Source organism: Corvus brachyrhynchos, unplaced genomic scaffold, assembly GCF_000691975.1.
Source record: "Corvus brachyrhynchos isolate BGI_N302 unplaced genomic scaffold, ASM69197v1 scaffold416, whole genome shotgun sequence".
Lineage (NCBI taxonomy): Eukaryota > Metazoa > Chordata > Aves > Passeriformes > Corvidae > Corvus > Corvus brachyrhynchos.
Window position 1 is genome coordinate 665,946 of NW_008238439.1, and position 14,157 is coordinate 680,102.

Here is a 14,157-nt window from a genome sequence, read left to right on the forward strand (position 1 = left end):
AATCACCTGTTCAAAGGTGGAGGTTTCTTAGGTGGAGGGAAGATGTGTAGATGAGTGATAGACAAAATAGCTGCAGGTTTGATTTAGTCCCCAGATTTTTCATTATGGTCAATTCCACATAATTTAACTTTAAGAGAATAAAAGTAGTCTAGCACAGAAATGTTTGCTAGCTGTACACACAGTAGCCACCCCTCACAGCCTATTGAAGCATGTACAGAAGCAGAGCTGAAGTTTGTCATTGATTGGGTCTAGAAATTGAAACAACCTCTTGAACCTGACACATAAATATAGTCACTTCAGCTTTTAACCCTGCTCCCCATTACCTCATCATATTTTACCATGAAAGAAACATATACTATAATGTATTCTTTGTCAGATACAGTCTGTACCCTTATGTAAACTGCGTTTTCAGTCCTCTTCCCATGCAGACACATTCCCCAACAGGCATTCCTCAGACATGCCAGTTAACGCTTTGCTGCTTAGCAAATCTATCGGATTAACACAATTACAGTAAAAGCGCGGGACAAAATAAATATTCCCCAAAGAACCTTTAGGAGGATTTTGCCATTTCTTGGTTAGTAAGAGATGATCCCTCAACAGACACCAGGCTGACCCTGCTTTCGTTTCTCTTATTTCATTTGTCCCAATGGAGCAAGAAAAATATATCACTGTATGGGCAGCAGGAGAATGAGCAGCCTGGTATTATCTGTACTTTTTGATGCAGTCTGCAGGGAAAGCTGAGAGTCAGGGGAAGAATCAGGGAACTTTGTGTTCAGCCAGATTCCAAACCCTTTGGTGTCTGGCCAAATTTACAAAACTTAATTGTACATTTGTATTGTGTGTCGCAATATCTTGGAGATTTGCAAAGTTGTTCTCGTGGATCCCTTTCAGGTGCTCAGCTACTCCAGACATTCCCACTAAACACGTGCACAGCTTCCATGCTTACAGTACAATGTCCAGTGTCCCCACACTCACTGGTACGGTGGTCCCTTACCTGTCTAGTCATCCCAAGGGAAACACAGAGAGAGGCTGAGTTGCTCAGTTGGTCAGCCTGGAGCTGTTCTGAGGCATGTTTTTCCCCAGGGTGTTGGCATCAACTCCTGCTTCCCCATCAGGAACGTAGCAGAAGTGGGTGAGAGCTCATCGTACCTGCCGCAGTGTTCTCTTCCAAAGTGCCCTGAGGCAATGTTAACCATTTTAGTTGTTCATTGTTAGTATTTTCCTTTGAATCTTGTTGCAGCGGATGGCAATGCTGCTTTTTCCTTACAGAGGCACCAGTGATGTTTTTTTTCCCACCACTCTTAACTTCTTGGTCCAGTTGAGTCATTCAAGCTTGGAAATCTCCAGTGAGTTTGGATCTGAATGTGACTGGATTAATCTGTGCTACCGCCAATACTTCTTTAGGGGATAGGGGGAGAGAGAAGGGGAAAAAATGAAGACAAACATTGAATTTATAGCACTCCAGATGTCAGAGAAATGAACATAAAAGTGCAGATGCCTTATAGTCAGGCAGACTGCTCAAATGTATGCAAATGGGCGACAAGTTTATGTGAATATGGTTGAAAAAAAGAAAAAGTGAGGGAAAAATGCTTAAATAATCCTGTTCTCGTTGCGGTAAGTCTTGGAAATTGGGTTTGGTGGAAGTCAGAATTGTGATGGCCTAAAGAAAGCCAAAGCTCTGGTAAATGTGGCCAGCTGGATAGACTTTGATTGGTCTTAATGTTCTTGGACATACCATTAAAGTAACATAAATTCATACGTTCTAAGTTATGGGGCCTATTGATCAAGCTTTTCCTTGCACAGCAGTATTTAGATTATTCTGCAAATCATCTTCATGGCTAAGTGTGAGAGATGGCTACAGTGTCTTCAGTTAGGGTGGTGTAAATGTATGGATTTAAGTGACAGCAGATGTACTTGCACGCACATTTCACATAGGAGCTTCTCGATTGTTTGGGGGTAACAAAAACAATTCTTTCTGTCAAATGTGCTTCCAACTTGTGAATTAATTATATCTGCCTTCCTGCAAACTGTTTAAGAGCAGCTGGTCTTCCTGGCATTTTTATTAGCACGCGAAGAAGCTTCTCCAAAGCATGAAATGCCAAAAGGAAAAGCCTCTGGCTAAGTTCTACCATGGATACACAGAACTGAGTGGTGTTTGTCTGCAGCCAGATGAAGGAAAGAGCCAGTGGTCATCAGTCTAAGGCATCCCTCTGTGCAGGGCCTTGATTAACTTTCTGTGCCTTTTTGCTGTTGGATAAAAGCAACTTAAAATTATAGTCGTAAGCAGCCATAATGTTGAGGAAAACTGATACAGTCTGGATAATCTGCTGCTAAACAGCTTGTGTGGGTCTGTGTCCAAACCCCATTTCTTTAAATAATATTTCAAGCCAACTAGCTTTTCTGGATTCCTTTGCTTAAAATGCAGAAGGGATTTTTGGATGGCAACTGCTATTAATGTTACTTAGCATTGCTCGGGTGTGTTCTTTGTTCATTTGTGCGGGAAAAGACCTACTGTATCCATAGCCCCATGATGCAATACTAGAACCTTTTAAAAAGTTATTAAACAGGTTGTAAAATCCCCTTTAAAAATATCCTTCGATTTGTACAATTTTTAGAAATGGCAAAGGACAAAACCACATCCTTACCCCCATTAAACTCCCGAACACCCCTGCTACCCTCCCCCCTATGCCAAAGCCTTAATTTACAATATCTTGGTTTTACTGTATAGGAAAGGTGAGAAAAACAATACAAGTTATACAGTACACTTACAAATACCAGCTTATATGAGCTAACACTGGCAGTTAACATCTTAGATTTTTCTCAGCAATAAGCTACATCTGCAGAACTTATGAGTTGGGTTTTATAAAGTTCACAATTCAAAAATGTCTCTGTGCTAAAGGGCTTTGGCTTCCTAGCTCAGGGCAAATTTTATATGCTACAGTCTGTAACCATCTTTGTTTCTAGAGACATATATGCATGGATCATGGATTAAAACATTTTACTATGTGCCATGTGGGTTTTATTATCTGAATAGATCATATCCTAAACAGGTCAACTGCCTCTGATTTAAACGCATCGAGAATGGGAAACAGCATTTATTCATGCAGTGGGTTTATCATGTGGTACTGCAGCTATTCTTCACTCCCAGCCGCTACCCAAAAGGGAGAGCAGGATGCTGGGCATCCGAAATCAACATCAAATCTAATCCCACTTCATTTCAATAGATGCAAGTGTTGGTATAAAGAAATAAGTCTCAGCAGTCATTGTGATAAGGCATTATATATGAGGCATTGTATGTGAGGCATTATGTATGGCATTATAGTGTTCTTTCTTGTTCTTCCTGTTTACAAGATCACCTCTTTGACAAAAGTTTGGCTCTGCACCAAGAACCATACTAGACACCAACGAGAATGTGGTATAACTGCACCCAAGAAATAGATGATCAGGCGTTCCTGGATGCTCCAGGAATCTCTACAGATGCTAAAGTGCATTGTGTACAGTGGAAAACACAAAAAGTGTGAGTATTCAGAAATCAGAGGGGGAACAGAAGAGTAAGTAGGTATAATATCTGTGCATGGAAACGGTTGTCTCTTTGGGACAAGGCCAGGAGGGGTAATATTGCTACTACATATTTATTGTTACAATTAACTACTATTAAATATGTTTCAGTATTGTATTACTGTTTTCAGTGAGACCAAACTGACTATTATATAGCTGTGCAACAATTTCCCAAGGGAAGTACGGGGAAGCTATTTACTGATTTGCTTAAATCTCTGTTGAACAAAGCAGTGGAAAATATTTTGTAGGAAATAATGATCCATTGGCAGGAGGCTGGAATAGGTTACATAATAGAGATCGTATTTCTGTGACAATGAATGATTCTGTTTATGCAATATTCATTGCTGATCATGTACCCTAGACTTCCTTTATTTTTGTCTCATCCCAAAATGATAAGAAGATAATTCAACTTACATTTTTGCCCAGGCATTCTAGAAAATAGTTCAGTGTTTCTTGTCTAAATTTGTGCATGGCACTATCACCATGCACAAAAAGTCTTGCTTCTCCTGGAGACATACATGTTTTTCTGCACTGAATTCTTAACAGACTGTAGTATCTATCTATAAAAAAGGGAGAAGGGAGATGGTCTTGGGAGTTATGCACTGATCAGTGTAACCTTGATATCTTAAGAGGTATTAGATACTAGAACAAATTGTTAAGCAGTCCATGTGTAAGCATCATCCAGATAAAAAGGTGACAAAAAGAGAGTCAACACATATTTGTCAAGAACAAATCATGTTAAACCAATCTAATTTCCTTCTTTCCCTGGCTTAGTGGATAAGGCGAAAGTGGTAAATGTAATACATCTTGATTCAAGCCGGGATTTTTGACAGTATGGGAGATTATATGCTCTCATGTAAACTGGAGAAATTTTGGCTGGATAACAGGGGAGGGCCTGATTCTTTAAAAACCCCACTCTGAGAACGCAGTTAGCAGTGATGACCTGCTGAAAGAAGAATTCACTTTTGCTCTTGAAGAGGCTTAATTTTGGGCCTTGTTCCCATCAATATTTTCATTAGTGGCTTGTATGATGGGATAGAAAGTGTAAAATTTAGACTGAGTATACAGAAGTGCTTTAGAACACAGGACTAGAAGAACAAATGAACATGATACATTGAGAAAAATACATCAGTATGATGGCACTCAGATTATAGAACGGCAAAGTAATATGTGTCAGAGAATCTGTAGCTGCAAGGGGGCTTGGCAGCAGGAGAAAAGATGGAGCCTTAGTGCCTGGAAAGTGGAACAGGAATAAAAGATGAGATATTAAGGGAGCAACTCTTAGTGTGCAAGACATCTCTGTCCAGTGGCAAGAAGTCAGCAGCTGGATTTTTGGACCTGTGTTTTTTCAATTCTTTTTAAAGTGATGCAGACAAGTGGGATGTAATCTAGAAGAATGACCCAAATGATTTGAGACTTAGAAAATATGGTCTGTGCTGAAAGATTGAAAGATTTGTGTGTGTTTGTCTAGAAAAGGTATGTCTGAGGAAGGGTATAATTCTTGTAGGAAACTGCTGTTAGAAAGGGGATGCAGATCTATCAGTCACCGTGGCTGTGGAGCGTAGGATCGCAAGCACTGTATTTTCACATGTGTTTAATAGAAGGCTCTCTGTAGAAATGAAACTGAACTCAGATTTAGCAGATCAGTGCTTTTCTTGCTCAGGCATGTGAAAGGTGTATCACACACTTAGCTCTCAGCACTGCCACAAACCCTGATCTGTGCCTGTTGCTCTCTCTGCCCAGATTGCCATCATGTCTCTGTATTTAATTTGATATCTATAGGTGCAGTGTGTCTATAGCCTTGCATTCACCTGTCAGTGTTTTCAAGAGGGTGGAGTTCCTTAGGTGTAGATTAACCTAAAGTGTAGATTAAAGATGTGAAAAAAAATCCAGAGACTGGCTTCACCAGTAGCAAAACAAGGCTTTTGGTTGTTTAAAAACTGTCTGTATGGATAGGTTTGTTAATCACTGGAATAGGTTACCCAGGGATGCTGCAGACTCTCTTCTAAAGGTTTTGAGAAGTTTGATGGACATATGTCATGGCTGCAAGTAAACCTGGTACTGCTTCTAGGTAACAAGATAGACTGGATGCCCTCTTAAGATTCCTTTTAGTCTGATGTCTGTATGATTTCTGTGACGTGATTTTTTGCAACAATATAATATATTTTATATCCCTGCAAAAAAAGCATAGAACTGACATAATCCAGGCAGTTTTGCTTTATGTTGAGAGATGAAAGTGTACGTAGTCATTCATAAAAGTCTCAGGAAAATAAATGCCTGATTTGACTTTAAATATAAATGAACATGGCAAGAATGATATGCTGAATAATGACCCTGCAAAAAAAGAACTAGCTCAGTTCCTCAGTACTAACTATCACAGGGCATTGATTATCTATCATGTCTAGTTTGTGTGATAACGTAAGAATTTAAATTGTAGCCTCACCCAGAACAAACACAGATGCGTTTTCTCTAGGTGTTAATCTCCCAAAGGCCCACAGTCTTGTAATGTAAACAGACCTTGGAGCCCCAGCCTGGTTCACTCTGTATCAAATAAGCTGTATTAATATCCTGGGTCAAAACTTCCTTCAGGCAGCCTGAGGGCAGCAGCCATCCAAATCCATGTGCACTGACACCTTCCCAATGACAAGCCTCTCGGTGCTGGACCCTTGATTTATGACTTGTATGTTTTCTATTTGTGAGAAATGTAGTGTTTATTTGACACATGAGGCTTCTGATAACTCTGCTGGTTGTTAAATTTCATCCTGCTTCTGCGGGGAATGCTTACCCTGCCCCCCCCCCCCCCCCCCAAAAAAAAAGCTAAGGAGGGAATGAAGGGGAAGGTTGCAAGGAAATCTAATTGCACTCCTTAAAACACTGTTTTGAGAAAGGGCTCTGGAGTCAAGCCTTCTCATTCCAGCCCCCACTCTTTGCATTTTCTTTGTACTAGAGAAGCTCGACCTGGCAGTGGTGAAATTAATAAAATGTTGGTGTGAAACTGTTCCTTTTTTTTTTCCTGATTCACTACCATACAGCCCCTGGCTCTTAAATTGGAGTATGTACTTACTAAATCAGGGATTTGGGGTGATCTGTTGCAACTCTTCCAGGAAGGCTCCTTCCATTTCTTCCATGCTGGCTGTAGGAACTACCTTGGGTGCTGCTGGAGCCTATTTTGGGAGGGTAGCTGTATTCTGGTGCCTTGCCTTGTTTGTGCTGCAAGTGGCCTCTGAAGGCAGAAAGGCAGAGGGCAGTCTTTGTCTTCTCTGCACAAGGCCTGAGAGGCTGTTAATACATGGCACATGTCCACGGAAAACAATAGCTGCATGAGAGATGGCTGTGTCCCATGGGTGGCCTTTCAGGAGCAGGGAGATTTTGAAAGAAAGATGCTGCTGTGCCCAACTTCCCTTGTGTACATGCTGCTACCAGAAGCTCCCCCTATGAATCCCTTTTCTTCAGAGCTGAAGCCAAATCCTGCTGCAGTCCATAACCAGAGGAGCGTCCTGCTGACTTCTACGGGAGACTTGTCTGAGGGTGGCATGAAATGGTTCCCAAACGGCAAATCCTTTCAGCTCCCTTCTTGTGAATACTGTAGCTTAGCTCCACTCCTGGTCTGGAATATGACCCCACCCTCACCGATTGCTGGTTAACCCTTGGGAATCTGCTAGTCTTTGTGGTGGCTCCTCTGTCTGTGGCCATGGTGGGAAGATGGGGATTCCTGCAGGGTTCAATACCAAATGTGAAGTGTTGCAGACTTTCTCTATTTATCATATCAATTCTGTGTTGTTTTACTGAGTCTTTGCTCATAATACAGAGTGGTTGCAAGCCCAGAAAGAGCTCCAAGTCCTACCTGAAGATAATTTATATGAATTTTAAGGAAAATCCTTGAAAGATTTGACCCAAAGAAAAGCTTGCACTCATTTTTATGGTTATTTTTGGCACTGCTTGTCTGACTTTGAGATACATGAAATGTCAGGTCTGGTCTCATGGCTTCAGTGAGGGACCCCAAGCATTTGGGAAGCAAATTACTGTCAGTTAGGTTTCAGCTGGAATAATGTATTAAATTTTCAGAGTAGGCTTTCTTTGAGCACAGTGTTGACAGCACGCTCAACTCGTAGCACTTGGAGTTAGATGGATATTTACCAAAGTAACACATCTTACACAATTTAACAAAAATGGAAACATGCAAAAGCCTCAAAACAAAATACTTTTCTGACAGATTGGTAGTTACTGTCCTAGTGTGAGTGAGTTTGCTCCTTCCTCCATTGTCAGTGTTTTTTCCCTGAGATCTTTGCTATTACACCCCCAAAATTTCCAGCCTTCTAATTACACGAAGGCATAAACAAATAGAAATAAGAACAAATAAAAGGCAAGACCCTGATGTGTTTTCAGTTGTACATTGCTCCTAATGAAAGTCATGTGTGCAAAAACCTCAGTGATTTTGTCCTGGCTCACTGAAATTAAACAAAGAATGATACCTATTTATAATCCTGAGAGTTCTGCCAGTAATATATTTTATCGCTATGGTTGCAAAAACACAAATAGCCACTAAGGAAGTATTTTTCATAAAAATGAATGAGCACAGAGGGTTCCATGGAAAGAGTTGCTGCTTGTGGTGGAGTAGTGGGGAAATGCGAAGCAAGTGAGAAGTAGTTAAAAGCAAAAAGGGACTTTACTTTTATTATGGTGCTGATATTTACTGTTCTCTTTCATTTCATCGGCTTGGTTTGCAATAACCTTCTGTCACTTACATAGGCTAGTTTTTATACTTTAGTTTCAGCAGGGAAGAAAAGCGGGATATTTAAAATAATTTTGTTTATTTGTAATTAGAAAGCAAGTAACTTAATTTCTTTTTCTTGAATTGAATTGATTGCATTTAATAAATACAACAGAGTGCTTACCAAAATGTTCTCAAAGTAACGTAAACCACATGTACCATCCCACAAAGAAAGGACATCAAAATTGAATTTCTGAATGGTTTTATGTAGATTAATTTATTGTGGCTAAATGCAACCAGCCTCCTTTTCTGCTGCCCCATTGTGTTCAGAGCTCACTGCATAATATGGTCCTAGAAGGGAGTGGCTGGAACACCATAATCGTGATAGAGTGAGGCTATAGGTGAGAGCAAAGCAGGAATCCATCCTCAAACTTTACCCAATCCAGAAAATGCCTATTGCAGGCAATATGCTATGTGTGACAGGTCTGAAAAATGTAATAGCAAGATTCAGACCGGGTGCCCATCCGTTTCAAGGAGCATTTGCAGAGTTCCTTGGTGGTGGCAGTTATTTTGGGAAGACTTCTGCAAGCTGTTTGAAAAGTGAGACTCCAATCTTTACCGGGGCATTCAGGGTATGAACACTACTCATCACCAGTGGTAATAAGCCTGAAGGTGTGGTGTTCAAATCCTGTTTGTCACACCTTCAAGGACTCCTCTAGATGAAATTTTCTTTACACTTGTCATCTTCTAAGAAAAAAAAAAGTGATTTGTTCCTAGGGAGGGAAACTTTCAAAAGACATTTACAGCATTAAACCTTTTTTTTTTTTTTTAGGTGCTGCACCCCTTTGTCTCTTGCAGATGTGAAGAGCTGGTTTAGGTCTGGCATCCTCCATAACCCCACATTAGTACTTGCCTGTCTTATCAGGTGTGTAAAACTAGTCTGCCTATTATACAGTGAGCTGTGACTGAATCCTTTATTTATGACTTCTGCCCCACGTTGCATTAATTAGAATGCAAATTAAGTGTTTCCTGGAAAGCTGCTGTTTACTTCTGGTATACTTTACATGTTTCATTAGTCTTAGGACCCTGACAGTTAAGTTATGTCAATTTAACAAGTTATCAGTCAGCAGAGCTGCTGTAATGGTACGTACACATGCGCGTGGGCTTTGTGGGCTGCAACGGGATGCAGACTTGAGTTTGCCTCCAGCAAAAGGCACTTAAGATATGTTGCCTTGTCTTAGCTATTGGGCTCAGCTAATTAGAGGTAAATTTTTTCCAACAGCATAGCTTGATCTTGTACGCGAGCCTTTAGTTTACACCAGGGCTTCTGAATTTGACTTTGTAACATGTTTTTAACGGAGAACCTCTCTTTCACTAGAGAGTAGGTTATTTGGCCACTGCACTTGACAGTGGCTGAACAGTCTGTATCCCTGAGTAGCAGGACATGAGAATCATTAGTAGGCACCTTAAAGGTTATCTAGTTCTAATCCACCTGCCATGGACTGGGATGCCACCTGCTAGATTGGATTGTTCAAAGCTCCATTCAACCTGGCCTTGAACACTTCCAGGGTTGGGGCATCCACAAACCTCGCTGGTCAACCTGTTCCACTGCTTCACCACTCTCTGAGTAATGGATTTCTTCCTAATTTAAACCTGCTATCTTCCAGTTTAAAACCACGGCCCCTTGTCCTGTCACTATTTTCCCATATAAAAAGTCCCTTTCCCTTCCTTTCATAAGCCCACGTTAAGGTACTGGAAGGCTGCAATCAAGTCTCCTTGGAGCCTCCTTTTCTCCAGGCTGAACAACCCCAACTCTCTCAACCTGCCTCCATAAGAGAGGTGTTCTATCCCTCGGATCATCTTCAGTGATCTCCTCTGAATTCAGTCCAGCAGGTCCACCTCTATCTTGTGCTGAGGACCCCATTAAGGACCACATTGAGGTGGATTGCAACTGAACAGACCACAAATTACAGAGGGTTTTTTTTTGTTTTAATAACACAGTTTAGCACAGTCTGCATTTTCATCTACGACCCTGTTTACCAGCCTTTAGGAGCTGGCACTTACTTGAATAAATTGTCTGTGGCCTCTCTAGGCCTCTCTAGGCCTGAGGGCAGCTGCTGAGGTTTGGCAGTGTGGCTTGTGCGAGGCTCCCTCAACCTTCCTGGCACAGACCCACAGAACTTTGTGAGGACTGATGTCCTGTGTGAAGCTTCTCTTGTCTCTGCTTGCCTGTAAGGTGGTGGGTCTGGAGGGGAAGCCACATGAGGAGTGGCTGAGGTCACTTGTTCTGTTCAGCCTGAAGAAGAGGAGACTGAGGGGAGACCTCATAGCAGTCTGCAACTTCCTTGTGAGGGCAAGAGGAGGGGCAGACACTGATCTCTTCTCTGTGGTGGCAGTGACAGGACCCAGAGGGAATGGCCTGAAGCTGAGCCAGGGGAGGTTCAGGTACAATATAAAAAAGATTCTTCACCCAGAGGGTGGTTGGGCACTGGAACAGGCTCCCCAGAGAAGTGATTGCAGCACCAAGCCTGACAGAGTTGAAGAATCATTCGGACAATGCTCTTGTACACATGGTGGTGTGATTCCTGGGGAGACTTGTGCAGGGCCAAGAGTTGGACTGTGAGGATCCCTGATGGGTTCCTTCCAGCTCGGGGTGTTCTATGATTCTGATTCTATAGCTGTGCAAAGTGCAGAGTTGAAAGGTTGCATTTTCTGTTTTGTAAAATATTGGGAATTATGTCACTTTGGAGGAAGATCTATTTTGAGGGCATGGTTTAAGAGTGAAAATGGTGGTGTTGCTGGGTTGATGGTTGGACTTGAGGATCTTAAGGTCTTTTCCAACCTTAACGATTCTATGATTCAAAAATAACTGCTACCTTCTTAACCTTTCAAGGTGCTGCGATGAAAAACATATCTCTGAATGTGTTTGAACCCCAGAGGAAGAATTTTCATGCAAGAAAGAGCTTACACCAAAGTAATGAAGAATTTGGCCCCTGGCACCATTATTTTCCTCGGCTCCCATGGTGACAGAAGGGGGTGGAGGGAAGTAACCTATCCCATTTCTGTTTGAAAATATTTAGCTTGAGTGATGTGAAGATTTCAGTAGATCTGTGACAAGATCAAAGACTATAAATTATTTAACAGTGGTTCTACTTTTGTGGAATTATTTAAAGTATCATAATTGCAGCTCAGCTTCCCAGCCTTCATTTTCAAGTCTGGAATTCTGTTGGGAACTATCATAATCACTGAAGAGTATAATATTACAGGCTGGGTATAAAAATATCTTTTTAATGACTAGCAAATTAGTGAAATGTCTTGACCTAAATCTAGACCAAACAGAAGACAGTGTTTTTATGGAGGGGTAAGAAAGACTAAATTGTCACCACATTGTTATTCTTGTTAAATTCTCCACTACTTAAAATGTCAGTTGATTAGATAAAATTTGTAACACTGTGCATCAATGCAAGTGATGAAGGGCTGTGTGTTACATAGTATCTTGGCATTTCTGCACTTTTGTTTTCCTTTTAATGGTAGCATGTGCATTCTGTGACTGAAACTTGGAAAAATAAAGGCTATTCATTACTTTAGTACCCTGTGAACAATAGAGATCATGAAAGGCATCGCAGGGAACTCCTCTGTATGTTGGCTGTTCAAGAAGCAAGATGAGCCCTTGGAGGGTTTTCTCATAGGCTTCAAGTAATTGTTGTGTGCATGATCTGCCTGGCTAAACTCTTTGTGTCTGACTTAAATAAGATCTAGAAGACACAAGAATGTCTCACTCCATACCATGTGACTCATAGTGTTAACCAAGTCTCTGTTAACACAGAAACAGGAATTTATTCTCCAAATTCTGGTTTGCAAACGACTTAAGGAACCTGAGCCCTTGTGTTCCTGTGCACAATCAGTTTTCAGTGGCAAAATCCTCAGTTTGATGAATTTTGACAATATACTGAAGATACCATGGAGATCTCTGCAGGTGAGCACTCTATTTCCAATTACATTGCCAATTTTCACCGCGATTTGGGGCAAGTCACTGGCCTTTCTGCTCTTCATTGCCCCCAAATCTAGCCAGAAGTAACACTGACTGGTTTACATGTTAAGCATTATGGTGCTGCAGCTGCATTTGCAGTGCAGAGTCTCTGTAAGGAGGGAGGGAAATAAGAGTGGTGGTGCAGACAGGCTGTCTGCATTTCTGCCTTCGAGCCAGGGTACAATGGATGTTTCTGACACAGAGACCACCTTAGTGTCCTGTGTTCACGGAATTCCTTATGCAATGAGGCTGCAGTCTGTAACTCTGAGCACCAAAGTGAGCAATAGGAGCCCAGGGACAACACAAGGCAGGAACAGAGGTGGTCTCCATTGCTGCCTTTCTCTCCACATGGCCAGGGCCCATGGTGCTCTGCATTGCAAAGACAAATGACAAATTTGTTCAGCACCTGGCTGCAATGAATGTGATTAGTCTTTAATTAATATTAATTAAAGCATGAAGCATGCATGGGCATGAAGGAGATTCATAAATTAAATGGAAAAGACTGTTACCTTGAGAATTTGTATCCTGGTAGGACCTGTGTAGCAGGTTGGAAGCCATCTACAGCGAGGTTACACTCAGTACCTGCATGGGTTGTGGATGCATGTCAGACGTGGAATGTTCTCCCAGAAGACAAACACAATGTGAACAATCATTTTTACTGGCAAATGTCATCTGTTAGATATCAGCCTAGTTTTCTCCAGTGACACAAAGCAGACTTCACCCTCGCTGTGTTGAGCATTTAGTTTGGCTGTATGCAACCTAGGGCTCTGGCTCAGCTACTCTTTCAGGCTGCGTGTTGACATGCACTGGGGATCTGGAGTCTCCAAGGCGTTTAAGCAAGATTGTATCATGGTGCAGCCATTTCTTTCACTTCTCCCCACTGAATTACGTCCTCCTACTCCTTGAAAATATGGTAGAAATTGCTTGAAGAGTTTACTCATTTTGTTACCATTCCTTGCTGTCTAGTTTTGCAGAAGTTGTGCTGACAGACCGGGAAGGGCTTAGAAAAGGACATTAGGAGAATGATCAGAGACCTGGAAACCCTACACACATAAGCTCAGTCTAGTTAGTTTATCTAGCACCATGACCTAATGATTCCTAGATGTACTTTGAATGAAGAGCTTTTTGATTAGTGGATAGATTTTTCCTGTCCCAGGAAAAGGCTGGACAAAATAGGAAATGAGGATTTTGTTTGGGTATTTTTATTTTGTTTCTATTTTGTTTTGTTTGCTTTTTTCCCCCCTTCAGTTGTAAGAGTGATTAACCCCTGTTTTCCTGGGTGTGTGGTGAGGTCTTCATCACCTTCAGTCTTTTACACTTAAGCTTTTCATTTCTGGAGCCAGGAGAGGGTTTTATGGCCCGTGGTTGTAGGAGCTCATGGTCAAGCAGACTTGATTCTTCCAATTGTATGTGACTGGCTGCAGTGACTTTTCTGGTCCTTTCCAGAACAGTATTCCTAGGCCTGTGTCTTCCAAAAAAGCCCCATCCTTTGATTTTCAAGAAGGTTGAAAGTTTCAGTGAAGCAACCACTGACCTTAGATTTTCCTGTGTAAGAGCTCAGGTGTCCACAGTCCTTCCACGTGGCTATAAATCTTCAGCTGTACAAACTCGGCTTGATAAGTGGTAGAAGTCCTCTTCCACTGAAGAAGCTCCAAACCCCTCTCTTTACCAATAAGATTTTGCCAGGAAGTCTCTTGGTGAGACTGTGCTGTATGCAAGCAGGCTTTGGAAAGCTTCCAGATACATTCCACACTGTACACAAGCTAGACCGGGCTGAAATCTCATCTAGTGTGTGTCCTGGAATTACTACTCATCCCTCTTTATAATAAATGAGTGCTGTTTGGCTATAATCTTTCTA

The 14,157-nt window shown here is 41.6% G+C and overlaps 1 long non-coding RNA gene across 4 annotated transcripts in view; it reads left to right on the top strand.

Annotated features, from left to right (window-relative positions):
* The window catches only part of LOC108447226, a 70,569-nt gene extending 58,330 nt beyond the window's left edge, over nucleotides 1-12,239 (top strand). For all 4 annotated transcript variants that reach the window (XR_001862665.1, XR_001862666.1, XR_001862663.1 and 1 more), the window contains exons 7-9: nucleotides 3,352-3,517; nucleotides 9,102-9,194; nucleotides 11,163-12,239. This is a non-coding gene — a long non-coding RNA (uncharacterized LOC108447226). The remainder of the gene's footprint in view (nucleotides 1-3,351; nucleotides 3,518-9,101; nucleotides 9,195-11,162) is intronic.
* Nucleotides 12,240-14,157: the final 1,918 nt, after the last annotated feature.